The 16746-nt window shown below is 21.8% G+C and overlaps 2 non-coding genes across 2 annotated transcripts; both read right to left on the bottom strand.

Annotated features, from left to right (window-relative positions):
• Positions 1-4975: 4975 nt before the first annotated feature.
• Trnaf-gaa (transfer RNA phenylalanine (anticodon GAA)) lies at positions 4976-5048 on the bottom strand. Its single transcript has one exon. It is a non-coding gene; the product is annotated as a tRNA-Phe (tRNA).
• A 1072-nt stretch (positions 5049-6120) lies between these two features.
• Trnay-gua (transfer RNA tyrosine (anticodon GUA)) lies at positions 6121-6206 on the bottom strand. Its single transcript is given in 2 exon segments — positions 6121-6156; positions 6170-6206. It is a non-coding gene; the product is annotated as a tRNA-Tyr (tRNA).
• Between the last annotated feature and the right edge of the window lie 10540 nt (positions 6207-16746).

The following is a 16746-nucleotide window of genomic DNA, read 5'->3' as shown; positions in this document are numbered from 1 at the left end:
CAACGAACCAGTTTATTCTGTCGCGTTCTCTCCGGATGGTAGATTGCTTGCTAGTGGCAGTTTCGATAAGAAAGTCCATATATGGTCAACACAGGTTGGTACTTACTTATGGTTTGTATATGTTATATAGCTATGTTTGCTCTTTTAAAATAAGTTTTGGTCTACTCATGTTAGTGTTTGCCTTTATAATTTGTTTTAATTTTATTGTTATGTTTCTCTGCTTAAATGAAAAAAAAAATTAAATGAAAAACACTTATTTAATTTAGATTTATTTTGTACAAAATCGTTTGAGAATACGTTCGCATGTACAAATTAACAAATGTATAAGTTGTTTTTATTAGTTGTGATTCGAAATATTTACAATTATATGTTGTTATATATAAAACTTTGAAAAAGTTCAAGAGGAAGTTTCTTATGTTTTTAAAAACCTCTTTTTAAAGTTTTACAACAATAAAAATTATTTTTGATTTTTTTTTTTTCTCATTGCAATGTTTTTTTAAAACGGAAATTTCATCATTTCCTTTTGGATTTCTTAGTTTCATTAAAAGTTGCAATATTTATTAAAATAATTAATTCTAATAAGGTGAAAGGTTAATTAAAATTACTTTGGAAATAAAATGCTAATACTTAAACTGGTTTAGAAAATACCACTGCGTATACATTTTATTTATTTAGTTAAAAGTTAATCTAAAAAATTTTTTGAACTGTTATGCTAAGTTTTGAAAAGAACTTAAAGCATGTATAAGTATTTAAAATTATTTAAATGTAATCACAGCACTTTTTTTTTTAATTCTGTATTTTTTTTCAAATATATTAACTTAATAGCTAATCTTATACAAAATATTTGTATTATCTATTTACTTTTTAGTCAGGGAAGTTAATTCACATTTGTTTATTTCTATAAACAATTAATAGTTTCAAACATACTGGGTGACTTATTCACACTTATTTATTTTAATTATTATTTATTTATTTTTCAGACCGGGGAACTAATCCACACCTATTTGGGTTCGGGGGGATTTTTCGAGGTCTGTTGGAATCGGGACGGAACCAAAGTTGGTGCTTCTGCATCTGATGGAAGTGTTAGTTTTTATTTTATTTGTTTAACTTTATTATTATGTGATTAAAAGTTGGTTTATTTTATTACTTTATTTATTTACTATCAGTTTTATGATATACACTTCTAAAACACTTGTTTCTAATAAATATTTTTATGCTTTTTTTACGTTTAAATTTATCCGGAAAGTTTTATATATTTTAGTTTATTTCAGCAGTTTACTATTTTATTATACTTGAAAAGGTCGCAAATGTTTTTCCCTTATTTGCACTAATATTATTATCTTATATATTTTCTAAGTTTTTATTGTGAAAAAAAAAATTATACAAATCAGTTTTCAAAGAACAAATTAAAACTATGACAATTTTTTGCCTAATTTGCACTTATATTATTATCTTTTTTTTTCTAAGATTTTATTGTTATAGCCATAAATCTTTACATAAATCAGTTTTCAAAGAACAAATTAAAACTATGAAAGTTTTACATTTTCCAATTATTTACAGGTTTCAGTGTTAGACTTGCAGATGATGTACCGATCATAAAATTTTTCACCGCTAAGTTGCGCCAGAGAGCACCAACAATTCGAATGACACATAAAGCAGGGAGTTTTCGATAAGCGCCACAAAAGTCGCTTGTTTTTATCATAGCAGGGACTTTTTTCGGTAGGAAGTTTTTTAAGATGGTCCATTTTATTTTTTCGTTACGATTGTTTTTATTATTATGAGAAACAAACTAAATTAGGAAATCAATTCTTTTTATATTCCGTTTTTTTGTTTTCTTTCATTATTATTCATCGAGTTAAAATTTTTGTCTATTTTTTTTCGTCGTAATTAAGTCCTCTTTATTTTACAGCTTTTGAAATAATTTTTTTTAATTATAAAATTTTACGGTAAAAAAATGTTTTTATTTTTAAAAATAGAGCTTTTTAAGATATCTTAGTTCCTTTTTAAAAAACATTTTTAAGCAACTCAAACTATTTTATTTTACCTTTTTATAAGTAAAGTTTATTTTTCATTAAAAAGAGTTCATTATAAATATAAAGTTAAATGTTAAATCAAAGAAAACGTTTTGTTTTTAAGTAAATTTGCAGTAGTTTTGATTTTATACAAAGTTATGTTTTTTTTATATCATTGTACTTTAATTTTCGAATAAAATTAGGTCCATTTTTTTGTTTTTGTTATTTCATAACTTAGTATGAAATTTTGCAAAATAAATTAAAGTTTGGTAAACTTTAGTTAAAATTAGTTAAATGAATGGGTTTTTAACCTTTTTTTAAGATAAAAATAATTTCAATTGGATAAGTAAGGTAGAACAATAAGAAATAAAAAATTAGTAAGTTTTTATAAAATTAAATATGTATAAAAATATTTTTTTAAAGAAATAATTAAATATCCTCTCTTTTAAGTAATATAGGTAGATCAATTTATCTTGAAAATTGGTTATTATTTTCTTGAAAAATACTTGTAAGATGTTTAATAATATTTTTTTTAACCCTAGAGCGTTTTTCTTGATAAATTTATTTTAGAGGAATATTTACATTTCTTAATATTCGTTTAACTACTACTTAAATTATAATTTTTACAAATGGTTTCAAAACTTTGTTTTTTTATGGCTTCATGTAAATCCAATACATAGTTCATTAAAACAAATTAATGCTTTTTAATTAAGTTCTTAAGTATTTTGAATTTATTTATGCTAGTCATGTAAAAAAACTACATATGTGTTTCATAAATGTTAAGGCTACATTTTTTTTAGTAAATCTTGTAATCAAAAATTGCTTCAAAATTTCTAAGACTTAAATTAGATTTCTTTTTTCTTCTAGATAATTATCTAGATAATTATCTAGAAGAAAAAAGAAAGCTACATACAGCTTTGATTATTGTTAGTATTATTGTTATATTGATTTTAAAACTTAGCTAAAAATTTAAACTTCTACCAAAACTCAGTCTTAATATTAAAATTTGATTTGTTTAGTTTCTTAAGTAAAAATTTTCAGTAATATTTTGTTTTTATCTTAATTTAATTGTTCAATTGCTATTTTCCATGACTGTCACATATCTTTTTTTAGATTTATTTAAGCACTGAAGAGGTCTTTGACCAAAACTTAGTTTGTAAAATAAATTTTTGAAAGAATAAATATACATAAAATATATTGATACACAAGCAAATTTTACTAGTCTTTAACCACTTCAAAAGTCAAACTTAAATTTAGAATCAACTTAACAGTTACGTATATTTAAGTTAAGTTGCTCTTTTAAATTGCTTTTTTTTAACACATAATAGGTAGTTATAACTTAAAACTAAAACTTACCAATATGTACTACCAAAAACTTTTTAGTAGTTTTTTACTACCAAACGTATTAATTAACTTTCTTTATTCTTTGTGGCTGTTTTTTACTATATGTGTTTAATATATGATTCCTGTTTGTAGATTTTTTTTCTATTAAATTAGATTATTCGAAAAGAAGCATCATAAGTAAAACAAAATTGTACCTTTAAATAATAAATATATCATACAATTACCTAACTCCGTAATTAACCCTTTCTTTACATTAGATAAATTTTAATCAAAACTTGATTTAAAAACTTTTTATTAACAAGCTATAAAATTTTTATCAATATATAACTTTTTTACATACTTTATAGGCTTATATAGCCAAAAGTTCTAATTATTATCTAATAAGTACACGGAAATCTGCTTAATTTAGTTTAAGGAAATATGCTTAGAACAATAAAGTCTACTTCATTAAAAAAACTACTTAATTAAAAAATAATCTTTTAATAAGTCTCCATTATAAGAACAAAGAAAATAAACAAAAAGTTTTGAATTCCGTGTTTAAGACATTTTGTTTTGTTATGTTCTATTATGTTTGTTATTAAAAAGGTTTAATAAATAGGATTAGAAAGCTACTTGGTTATCAATTTATAATATATAAAACTTAATAAAATCAAAACAAGCTATACTGTAAATACATATTTTAGTATAAACTGTTTATAATCATACAACTAAAACCAATTAAATAAACCTTGTTACTTTTTAAATTCGTTTAAACTTTTTGTAAAAAAAAATGGTTTTACTTAGTTAAATAAAAGCATACGCTAAAATTAAGCACTTTTTATTTATTAATGCTAAAACGTAAAAGTATCTTGAAAGCCCAATTTATACAAAGTTTCAAATTGTAAAGTATTTTAAATTTTATTATCTTTTAAAAATATGGTAAACAAACTAAATCGGCTTCCATTTACATTTTAATTATAAATTTTAGTAAATAAAGAATAATAAAATATCATTATAATAAAGCTTACAAATTGTTAATTTTAAAATGTTAATTAAGTATACTGTAAATACATACTTTAGTACAAATTTTTTTTAATCGAAAAAATAAAGCCAAACTAATAAAGTTTATTACTTTATAAATGTATTTTAAGCTTTTGGTTTAAAAAACAAAATCTGTTACTTAATTTAAGGTTTGAAAAAAGTAAAAATACTTAAAAATATACACACTTAATTTATTAATGCTAAAACGGAAAAATATCTTAAAGCCCAACACTTATGCAAAGTTTCAAGTTATAAGAGGTTTTTTAATTTTGATACCTTTTAAAAATATGGTAAACAAGCTAAATCGGCTTCCATTTACTTTTTAATTATAAAACTAAATTGAAGAAAAGTAAATAAAATATCATTTTAACAAAGCTTCCAAGTTGGATATAAATTTATTTTTTATTTAGCTGTGAAGCTAATCCGTGATAATATTACAGTAGTTTTGTGGTATGACAAAATAAAAAACATTGTTTAGTAAAAATTTATATTAAAAAGCGGCCCAGGAATATATGTTGCCAGTGAATTTAGCCAACCAAACGATTATCAAATCTTACGCATATTGCCGACCTTATTACAAAACAGAAAATAAAAAGAGGTGCCTCGACCCGGGATTGAACCAGGAACCTTCAGATCTTCAGTCTGACGCTCTCCCGACTGAGCTATCGAGGCACACATTCAAATTGTGGTTGTGGCGTTTATAAACACAAATTATAGCTCATTAAGCTTTAGTTATGTTTGTACAAGTGCTACTAAAATAATAAATTCATGTATTTGTTTTAACTGGCCTTGAATGATTTTTGCATTTGAAAAGTTGAGCTTGAAAATATCATTTAAAATTAACCAAAAATTTATCTTCAAATTTTTATGCTTTTTCATTTTAGAATCTGTGAGAAAAAGAGAAATTATATTACGTAATAATAAAGCTGTAACTTTTTGACAAAATTTTGATCACTTTCAGATAAAACTTATAAAAAGTTTTGAATTATTTTATTGTTCATAAATTGCATAAGATTTTATAATGAATAAATAGCGAAAAATGTTAATTGTATGATGAATATTCAACAATGGTAATATTATCAATAAATTTAAAATTTTGCATAAAACTATTAATTTATATCTATAAAACATGACAAAGTTTAACATAAACATAAAGTTACTTAAACTTTAGTTGTGTTTGCAACTTTTTATATCTTTATAAGGTTCTAGTTTTGTTAAATGTTTAAGTACAAAATATATTTATTTATATCCATACTTTATATTTCAAAACTTGTTCAAAACATTTAAAAATTAATAATCGAAATTGCTATACGAACTTAACTTAATTTTATCTTTATTATTCATACTCTAGTTTAATGATTTTTTTAGTTAGTAGTATTGTGAGCAATAACATAGAAATATTTTCTGCAAATTATATGTAAAACAATGAAGTTTAAGGAACTGACTTTGTTTTGTAACTTTTCTTTTATTTAACATTGATAAAAACAAGTTACTTATAATTTTTAAATAAATACAAATAACCAAAACCAAACATTCTATAATAATGAAAACTTATGAAAACTAATTATAAGCCTTTTTTATCAAGAAGTTATAGTTTTAATTAATTATTCTGAGATAGTAGCATAACTTATGTTTACTTTTATTGATTAAGATAAGAGTTATAAGAATTCTAAAACCATTCATTAATCTATGTGATAAACCAAAAAACATTTGTTAAATATTATAAAAAATTTAACGAAAAAAGTCCTTCGAGCCGGAGTCGAACCAGCGACCTATGGATTTCTAACTTTCGGCTACAGTCCACCGCTCTACCAACTGAGCTATCGAAGGTTGTGATAGAATAAAATTTGATGCGTTTATAAAATTAAATTTGAGCATATCAGCATAATATTTGTTAAACCTTTTTCTCCTTAATAATTTCCAGTTAAAATATACCAAACATATTTCAGTTTCAAATTTTCTAAATTACTGTTTTTAAAAAATTTTTGGGTTGAAAGTTTTTGTTAAGTTTTTATTTACTGGTTTAAAAATAATATTGTTGATAAACTTTATACTATAAGAATTCATACAGTGAAGTTTAAAATGTTTATAGCAGTCGTTTAACTTGGTTTAAATTTTTGTTGCTTACTTAACTTTTTACTTTAGTTAAATTTATTTTCTAAAGTAATTCAATTTAAAACAAATAATAAACTACGTAAGAATATAGAATTATGTCAATCTAAAGTGTTTAAATTGTTCAATGGTTGTGAGGATCTGAACCTCACAACTTAAATTTGTGTTAACTTAACAAGTTTATCAAAAAAAAATCAAAGTTAATATAACTTATAACAATTTTTTTTTTTTACTCAGGCATATGTTTGTTTATGTTAGTATTTATTTAATAAAGTAAAACATTAAAAAACTCTTAAAATTATGTAAGCATATTTTTTAAGTACTTTATAGTCTTTGAATAACCTAAAGTTTTAATAACTCAAATATATCTTTATGCTTCATAACATACATTATTTATTCAATTTAAACTGTAGTGTAATTTATTTTTTTTTAAAAGTACTACTTATGACTTAGGCCAAGTTGTTCAAATACTTTAGTTAAATTTTTCCAACTATCTTTTGACCGTTTAGTTATCTAATGGTTTTTTTTATTAAGATTAAATACAGAAAGTAGTTAATATTGTAGTTAGACACTTTCAAAAAAATAAAATCCGAAAAATTAGACTGAATAAAACTATATATATATATTGGTTATAACAAACAAAATCACAGTAGTTCTATTTTTAGTTATATGTAGTAATTATTACTTCCTTTGTCAGTGAATACTCTAGTAAATTAAAAATTATTATTTTGCTCATAAATTAGGTTAATTGTTTTAAACTATAGTTATACAAAGGACAACCTTAAACTTTTAACATCAGTAATTTAACAAAAACCTTAACTTCTATGGATGTTGATTGACATTTGAAATTACAATGAAATATTTTTAACCTTAAGCTAGTTATATCATTTTATATTAAAAAAAGTACACTTATGTTGTAAGCATAACTTTAAACTGTTCGACATTTAGTAAGTTAAATTTTTCATTAAAAAAATTAATAAAATGTAAAAAAATATTTATTTTTACAAAGACAACTTAATTCATTTCTAGACAGTTTATGCATTTTCAGAGTTTAAATAGTTTCTTAAAATTATTTTCGTTAGAAAAACGAAAAGTCTAAACCTGCTTATGAATTGACATTTACAAAATATTTTGTTTATTAAACAGCCAACTTATATTTTGGCTAGACATTTCTAATTTGTGAAAACTGTTGATATAATAACATAACATTCTTCTTTGTTTTAGTGACATGTGAATATATAATATAGCTTCGGGCTTTATATTAAGTATCTGACAATTTATACAAAAAATTTTCTAGAGTCTAGACAAGGTTTTCAGTAAAATATTTGTGACAAAATTTTTTAATAACCGCGAACAACTTAAAAGTTTACTAGTCACACAAAAGTATTTATGTTAAAAAATATCGTTTGTAAGCTACTTATACTGCCTCGACTAATATTTAAAGTTTAATAAGTTTTACTTTTAAAAAGTTTAAGTTAATAAAGAATTGTCTTTAATGAAGTAAAAATATAAACTTAATGTAGAGCTTTACCGTTACCCTACTAAAAACAACTTAAATGTAAAAATCTAATAAAATAGAAAAATTTAGTAATTTATCTAAGGCTACTTTAGGGGTGGTATAATATAAAATTGTGTTAAAGTAATAAGTAATGTAACAATTAAATTGAACACAAATTTTTTAGAATTAAATAAAGTTTTAGGTTTTTATAATATGTGTGGATATTAAAGTAAGGTTTGTTTTTTTCAATAAATATATCTGTAGAATTTAAGAACATGGTTTAAATATATTTTATTATATATCTTTTTTTTATTGTACGTTATAGTATGTTTTCATATACTTTTATTAATATATTTTCAACACACTACAATAAAAACTGTTTAAATATACAAAACTTTATTGATTCGAAAACTATAAAATAACTTTGAATAATTAAAAGATATATAAAAATGTACAAAAAACGGTTATACTTAGACGTTAAGTTTTGAAAAAGTACAATAAAAATTTTTTTACCGTTCAACAACCCATAAGTATTACAACGAAGTTTAATATATTGTTCTTAAATTAAACTGGAACAAAAATAAAAGTGCTGTACAAATTTTACAATACTACTGCTTCAAAAGTACTTGTGAAAGTATTCGATAATACTGCTTAGTTTACATTAAAAAATTATTGTAAACTGTACAAATTACAGGAATTTTCAAGAAACTTTAGTACAAGTCAAAATAAAATTTATTAAATATACAAATATACAATGGTAGACATATTTTTAGCATGTATAAGTTTCAAAAAGAAATATTTTTTTGTATATTTATATTGAGTAAATGATTAGTTATGTTATAAGTTTAAGTTTTTAAACAATAAACTAAACAAAGTAAACTGCATAAACCAAGTAAAAACAATAATAATAAAAAAAACAAAAAACTAAGACACGAAAAAAATATAGAAAATAAACATTATTTTCAAATTTTATGGAATATTTTTATACTGTTTGTTTTTTTAATAAGTTTTTATACAGTCTATGACTGGTCTATGTGACAAATTTTTTTAACTATCTGATGAAATTTGTAGTAATTCATATTTTAGTTTAACACATTTTAGTATCTCAATCTGATTTTCTTAAACTGCTCTTTAGCAGAGGTTTAAAGAAATAACAACTTTATTTATTAGACATCGCACCTTTACTAGTTAGTTACCCGTTTACTTTTTTACTCACTTACGTATTACAGTAGCTTAGTACCTAAAATCGCCTGTAAATATAATGCACACATTGGGATATGTTTGTTTAAAATAACAATAAGTATTGTTAAATTTAAAATTGTAGTTGTTTATTTAAAACTTGTTGTTTTAAGAAAAACAATCTCTAATAAAAATAAAATTTGTTAGACAACTTGATAAAGTATTATTAAGTTTTAAGAAGTTTACTTGAAAATATTTTGTTAGTTTCGTAAGATGTTTTTAAAGTTTTGTAAAAATTTACTAAGAGCAGCTTAATTTTTGTACAGTATTTCTGCAATAATGTATTTATTTCTTATGTAGTTTATGAAAAGTATTTCTGTATATAAAACATTAAGTAAAACTAGATATTTAAGTTTTTTACTGAATAATATACAACATCAAAAAAGTAAAACAATATATAACAAAACTTAAACTGGTTTCGATAATGTAAGTAATTAATTTAGAAACTATTTGTATTTTTTGGTTAAAACTGTAATTCAAAAATACAAATGAAAATAAATAGTTTATGAATTTAGTATTTAAGAGTTGTTATTTAAGGTTACACTGTTGATTTAACTTTTAAAAGGTTTGGCTAGTTTGAAATATAAAAACTCACCAAAGAAAATTCAGTAATGTCGTAGTTTAAAATAGAGCGAGAAAATAAAAATTAATAAAAATTCGAACTACTTTTATTTATATAAATAAATTCAAAGGTTATACTTTACTAATGTTTTACTAATCGATAAAGCTAAAATAATTTTAAATAGTCATTTCTATACAAAATTATATTCTGGCTCTAAATTTGTTCTGTATAAGAGAAAATCATACAATCTTTATACTGTGTATATCGTAATCTGTATTGTAAGGACTAGCCTAAAAATTAAATTAATTTAATCGTTTAATTTTATCGTTTCGGCATTTAAACTTAGATAAAAAATGTTATACTTGCTTTTATTTTCTTTGCAAAATAAACAATTATTTTTTGTAATTTCTATCCTTAAAATTAATTAATGTGTAAAACACAGTATTTGTCAACTAGAATAAAACGTTTTTGTATCGGAGATTTTAAAGCCTTTTTAAAACTAATTGTCTTTGTTTTAAACAAAGATCATTGAATATGACAATAAATCATTCCTTATTTTTCTTTGCCAAACATAAAAAAAAGTTTGCAAATAATACTACTTAAAGTTTTTTGTATCTTATACAGTTTTTAAGTCATTCTTTTTAAGCTTTTTAAGATTACTTAACATAATTTTTCAAAATAAAAAACCTTTTTAGAACTATATACTGTTCTTGTAAAAAAAAAATTTTCACAAAAATCTTCTTAGTTTGAAAATAAATACCCAATACTAAACAAAACTATACTTTAACTTAAAAACTTTAAAACAACTCGGATTTTAACATAAACTAAAACTAGTTGTTTTATTTTATTTTTTTCTTACTTAAGATTTTATAACTTCATCCAAGTTTAACATCGATTAATATGTTAATTAGTATCATTTTCTATGATATAATGTAATACAATTTTCTTTGTATTTATATAAACTGTGCTTATATTTAAACTTAACATCTAAGGCACTAATATAAAATTTTATATATCTAACTATACTTAATCTGTTTTATATTTAAATATAATACATCATAAGTAAAATATCTTAAATTATTAAAAAACAACAAATACATATATACAAGTTTTATTAGTTATAATAAAATATTTCAATGTGAGTAATTTTTACAAAAGTTATATACATGAAAACAAAAAAATAAAAATAAAAAAGTAAGTTTTCAATTAAAGCAAGTATTCATATTGATATCTGTACAAAACTACATTTCACAAAGTAAGAATTTTAAAATACATCGATAAAAACTTTACAAATTTACAGCTGACACGTTTTGTGTAAATAAATTACAACTAAACAAAAAAAATAGATTTGTACAAATTTACATATAACAGAAAGAACACTTATAAAAATAAACAATAAAGAAAATCTGTACAAATTTACATTTTTGTCTTTTAAGTAAAAAAAAATCAATTAAAATCTGTACAAATATACATTGGGCGACTTTTGTAACGTGTATTTAAAATGATATCAAATAAATAACAAAATCCGTACAAATTTACACATAACAGAAATGACAATAACAAAAAAAAAAACAATAATCTGTACAAATTTACATTTTGCAACCAATCTGTACAATTAAATATAAAAAAAGATAATCTATAAAAACTAACAAAAGCGAATATTTGTAACACCGATAACAAAAAAAATATAACTTAAATAACAACAAAACATCTGTACAAATTTACACTATAATCCATTATTAAATCAATAAAATACGCAAAAAAAAGACTTTAAACAAAGTTTCATAAGATAAGTGCATCAATTTAAAACAGAACAGTAATGTTTACAAATTTACAATTAAACAAATTCTTTTAAGCATGAGTAAATACAATTAAGTAATTTCAACTTAACAATAACTTTGTGTACAAATTTAAATTAAAAAAATATTTGTGACACCAATAAAAGCTATATAAAAAACAAAATTTATCAAAACTAACAAAGATCTTTATAAATTTACAATATAAAAAGTTCATCAAACCAACATAAGAAAAAGTTAAAACTCAAAATCAATAAGTAAGTGTATGTACAAATTTACAAAATCTACTATCAAACCAATTGCAACACAGAAAAGAAAAGTGTTTTTATATATAAAAAACGGTAAAAATTTTATTTCGCAAGATATGTGCATTTAAGAAATAAAATTTAAATCGTAAAATTTAAGCTCAAAATCAATAAACAAGTATATGTACAGATTTACATTATAATTTAGATAAAGTCAGTAAAAAAACAGAGTAAATTATAAACTAAAACAAATCTGTACAAATATTACATGTAGCTGTTGGTACCATCGATAAAAAATATTATATAGATATATCAAATTAAATAATGAGTAATGTACAAAGTTTACAATTTGGTCATCATTCATAAGTAATACTGAATCAAAAATAAAAATAACACATTTTATTCAACTGTATTAAATATTTTACTATTTATTTTTTGTACCACCGATAAAAAAAAGAAAACTCTATTCCAAAAACAATTAATAACCAAAACAAATCTGTACAAATATTACATGTAGCTGTTTTTGTTTGTATCATCGATAAAAAAATAATATATATATATTTATCAAATTAAATAATGAGTAATGTACAAAACTTACAATTTGACCCTTATTCATATGCAAAATTGAGGAAAAAACTGAAACCTTTTTCCAACATATAAATTATTTCATCTTTATTATGAATACTTATTTGTAGTACTAAACTACTGCTAAAATTAAGTTCCCTTCGTAATTCAACAAAGATATATATAAAAACCAAAAAAAATGTACAAAGTTTTACAGTATGAGAAACGTATAGTGCACCGATAAAAATACAAAACTAATAATTACAAATTTACAATAAAAATGTTTGCACTGTAGACAAAAACAATAAAAAAAATTCTAAACTTTCTAAGAAATTATTTATACAAATTTACAATTAAGCAAATTATTTTCACCAATTTAAATAATAAGAAAAAATACTATCAACTAACATCTATACAAATATACAATGTAATCCTTTAACACACAACAAAACGACAAAAAACTTTACGAACAATTTTACAACTGTACGTTTAGTTTTACTTTCATTGTACACACTTATATAATAACTTTGAAAAAATTTGAGATAAATTTATTTTAAACTTACAAGTTTAGAAAATAGAATAATTAAAAGGAGGCTTTAAATTTTTGAGGAAAATAGGTAATAAATTGTACAAATTTACACTATTGTAGTCTGTAAGAACATGAACGACATAACATTAAACAAATTAATTAAAATCAAAAACTATACAAATTTATTACAAATTTACAACTTTCTCGCAAACATAGATAAAACTTATTATCAAAAAAAAACAATTCTGTACAAATTTACATGCCCCTGTTTAACAATAAAATTTTATCAAATTGAAAATATTCAAGTACTATACAAATTTACACTAATACTTAATTTGCCAGGATAAAAAGTTACCACAACTTCTAAGTCATTTTCTCTGTACAAATTTACAATTTTACTATTAATGTTGTCAAAAATTGAAGGATTATTTTTTACAAATGTACAAATTAATTTGTTTGCTACAAATAACACAAAAATAAGTGTTTTATACTAATTATGCAATTAAGGTATTGTGAATAAGGTATAGTTTTAAAAATAGTTGAAATTACTGAAAAAACTATTTTCTTGTTTACATATTTACATTAAAGTTAAGCAAATATAAGTGAACTTTACAAACTTTAATCTTAAAAACGCAAAGATAAAAAGACGATTACATTAAAATAGATTTTTAAGTTGTAAAAAACTCTGTACAAATATACAGTGCGTCAACTTTTAAATTAAATATAATTTTAAAGTCAATGATATTTACATAAAAAGTTTAAAAACGAATAATCAAAAACTTTTTTGTAACAAACTAAGTAATACAAATTTACAATCCAAAGTTATAAACAACGAAAAATAACGTTATAGTATTAAAAAAATTTATAAAAGTTTTTTTTACAAATTTACATTTAGGCCTTGTGCTATGAGAAGAAAAGTATAAAAATAAAATTGTCTTTACAAATTTACACAATAAAAACAATAAGAAAACTTCTTTTTACAAATAGATAAGTATTTGCATACGCCATGTTTATATACACAATATTTTTTTATTTCTGTACAAATTTACATGGAGTTTTATCAAGCCAACAAAAAATATTTAAACACTAAAACAATTTTTACAAATACACAAATTAGTTTATCTTAAACTTACAATTGTCGAATTAAAATATTGTATTTTTAAAAAATTTACATTGAAAACTAGTAAGAAATTGAAGTTTAGTCATTTCTGATGCCCAATAATGTGGTCAGATTGTAAAAACTCCGAAACCTGAAAGTAAATAACTCTTAATATAAATTATTAAAGTGATACCATTTACAAACTTTCTTCATAAATCTAAGTTTCAGTGGTAAAAAAACATTTTTACTGAGCAAAGGGTTTTTAAAAAACTTACCGTATTAACCGCAGTGATAAATAAAGTTGATTTTATTTAAAAACATCGAAAATTTCACGAACAGAATATATCGTCATTTGAAATACGAAAGATTGATTGAAGATTTTCTGTTAAAATGTTAGAATTTTTAGTTGCGAAATAATAATTGATATTGATTTTTATAAACTAATTACTATTAAAATTATAAATATCAATGCGTTTTGCTTAGTTTCTTATTTCCTACGAAAATGAGATACTTTTTAGTTTTAAAAATTCAGGTAATTGAAAATTAACCAAATAAAAAACAATTTATTTTAAGTATGTATGCTGTTTTCAATACTTAAAAAAAGCTTAAAATTTCTGAACGTTTATAATAACGAATAATAAAATTTATTCAAACTACTATTTTTCCTTTAAATCTTTTAAATCTCACTTTAATCTTATTTTAAAATTAACTTAAGCTGATACATGTTTTTAATAACTACCTAGTTAAAAACTTAAATTAACTAACTTGGTTTAAAATTGCAATTTCTATGTACCAAGCCATTACGAAATACTAACTGAAAACATTTTTACGAGTTTAGTAATTAAAAGAGTATTAAAAAAAGAAAAAATATTATACGACATTTTGTTGATGTTATACAAATTTGTCTGCTTATTTGGTAGCTTTAAGCTACTTATAAATGATTGTGAAATTCTACCATTACAAGCTGTCGTTTAAATGAAGTGCTAGCATAATTTGAAATCCTTATTTGGTAAAATGTTTAGCTACTCTCAATAAATAATTTTCTTGTTGGCTCTTTGTTGAGTAAAGTTTTAATTTCTTCCGGGTTTTGTCAATTTAAAAGTTATGACAATTTAATTAAGTTCTAAATTTTAGAATTAGTAAAACTTTTATCGAACTTACAATATACTTTTAAGAAGATTTACTTAATAGTTTTAAGTATAACAACATTTAGTTTAATCTAAATAAAAAGTATAATTTAAAACAGTACTTTCTGTAAATAGTATTGTTGTTTCTAATGTTATTTCTTTACAAAGTTAAATAAATACTTTTTCTTAACCGAAAAAAATTTATTCATCTACAGAAAGTTTGGCAAGTAAACATGTTGTTCTTACTTTGTGATTTTCTGTTAATAAAATTTTATATAAGTCTACAACTAAAGCTATTTTTACAATTTTTTAACTAATAGTAAATCTATTGTTATATAATAATAATAATTTGGAATTTTTATACAAAACAGGTTATTACAATATTTTCTTTAATTAAGGCTTAAAATCAGAAATAAACCACTAACACCATTGCGAATCGGTAAAAGTGAATGATCTTATTAGAGTGTAAAAGTTGTATTTTGGAAACATAACAACTGTAAACATTAAAATTTTAAAAGCATCATGTTTTTTTTGGAACTACTTTTTGTTACACAAATAAAAATTTTGGAATACTCAAGTATATATTTAATTATATATCCTTTAATGTTTTATAGTTTATAAATTTTTCAACTAAAAAGTACAACTACATATAGTTTTATACATTCGCTCTTATAAAATGTAATGTTAAAAAAAGCTGTTTTGTTTTGTTTGTTAAACTAAGTTTAGATATTGTATTTGGTGCACTAAATAAGAAATAAAATAAAACTCTTAATTTTAAAAGTTTTAGAAATTACATTTCTTTACTTTTTATTTGTTTTTACAATTAATATATCTAAATTTTAGTTATTGTTGAGAAGCTCTTAGTCATTAAGGCATACTATAGTTATCTAAGGTATTTGTATATTCTTTTATCTTTTGTCTACAAAGACTTCTATTTTCATTGTGTAACACTCAAAAAAATTTCATTTGTTTTTTAAAAACTTATAATTTATAAGACTCTTATAGTACACTGAAAGAAAAAATTTTGTGCTCCTTTTTTAATATAAATTTAGCTTTTATCAAGTTAAAGTTAAATTCTATTATTATTAAAAAATGGTGCTTCGGCTTCTGAAGTGTAAGTTTATTTTAATAATTTATTTTATTTGTTTGACATTATTATTATGTGATTAAAAGTTGGCTTCTGATGGAAAAGATGGTTTATTTTATTACATTACTTATTTACTATCAGTTTTATGATGCACACTTCTAAAATACTTGTTCCAAATAGATATATTTATGCTTTTCTAACGTTTAAATTCTTCATAAAAGTCTTATTTTATATGTTTTTAGTTTATTTCAGCAGTTTACTATTGTATCATACTTGACAAGGTCGCATAATTTTTGTCTAATTAGCACTAATATTTATTATTTGATATATTTTCTAAGTTTTTATTGTGCTAGCCATAAATCTTTATACAAATCAGTTTTCAAAGAATAATTTTAAATTATGAAAATTTTATATTTTCTAATTATTTTCAGGTTTCATTATTAGACTTGCAGATGATGTACTGATCATAGAAATTTTCACCGCTAAGTTGCGCCAGAGAGCACCAACAATTC

Source organism: Thalia democratica, unplaced genomic scaffold (assembly GCF_965202585.1).
Source record: "Thalia democratica unplaced genomic scaffold, ktThaDemo2.hap1.1 HAP1_SCAFFOLD_508, whole genome shotgun sequence".
NCBI lineage: Eukaryota > Metazoa > Chordata > Thaliacea > Salpida > Salpidae > Thalia > Thalia democratica.
Note: the sequence above shows the minus strand (reverse complement) of the source record. Positions and strands in the feature narration are given on the sequence as shown.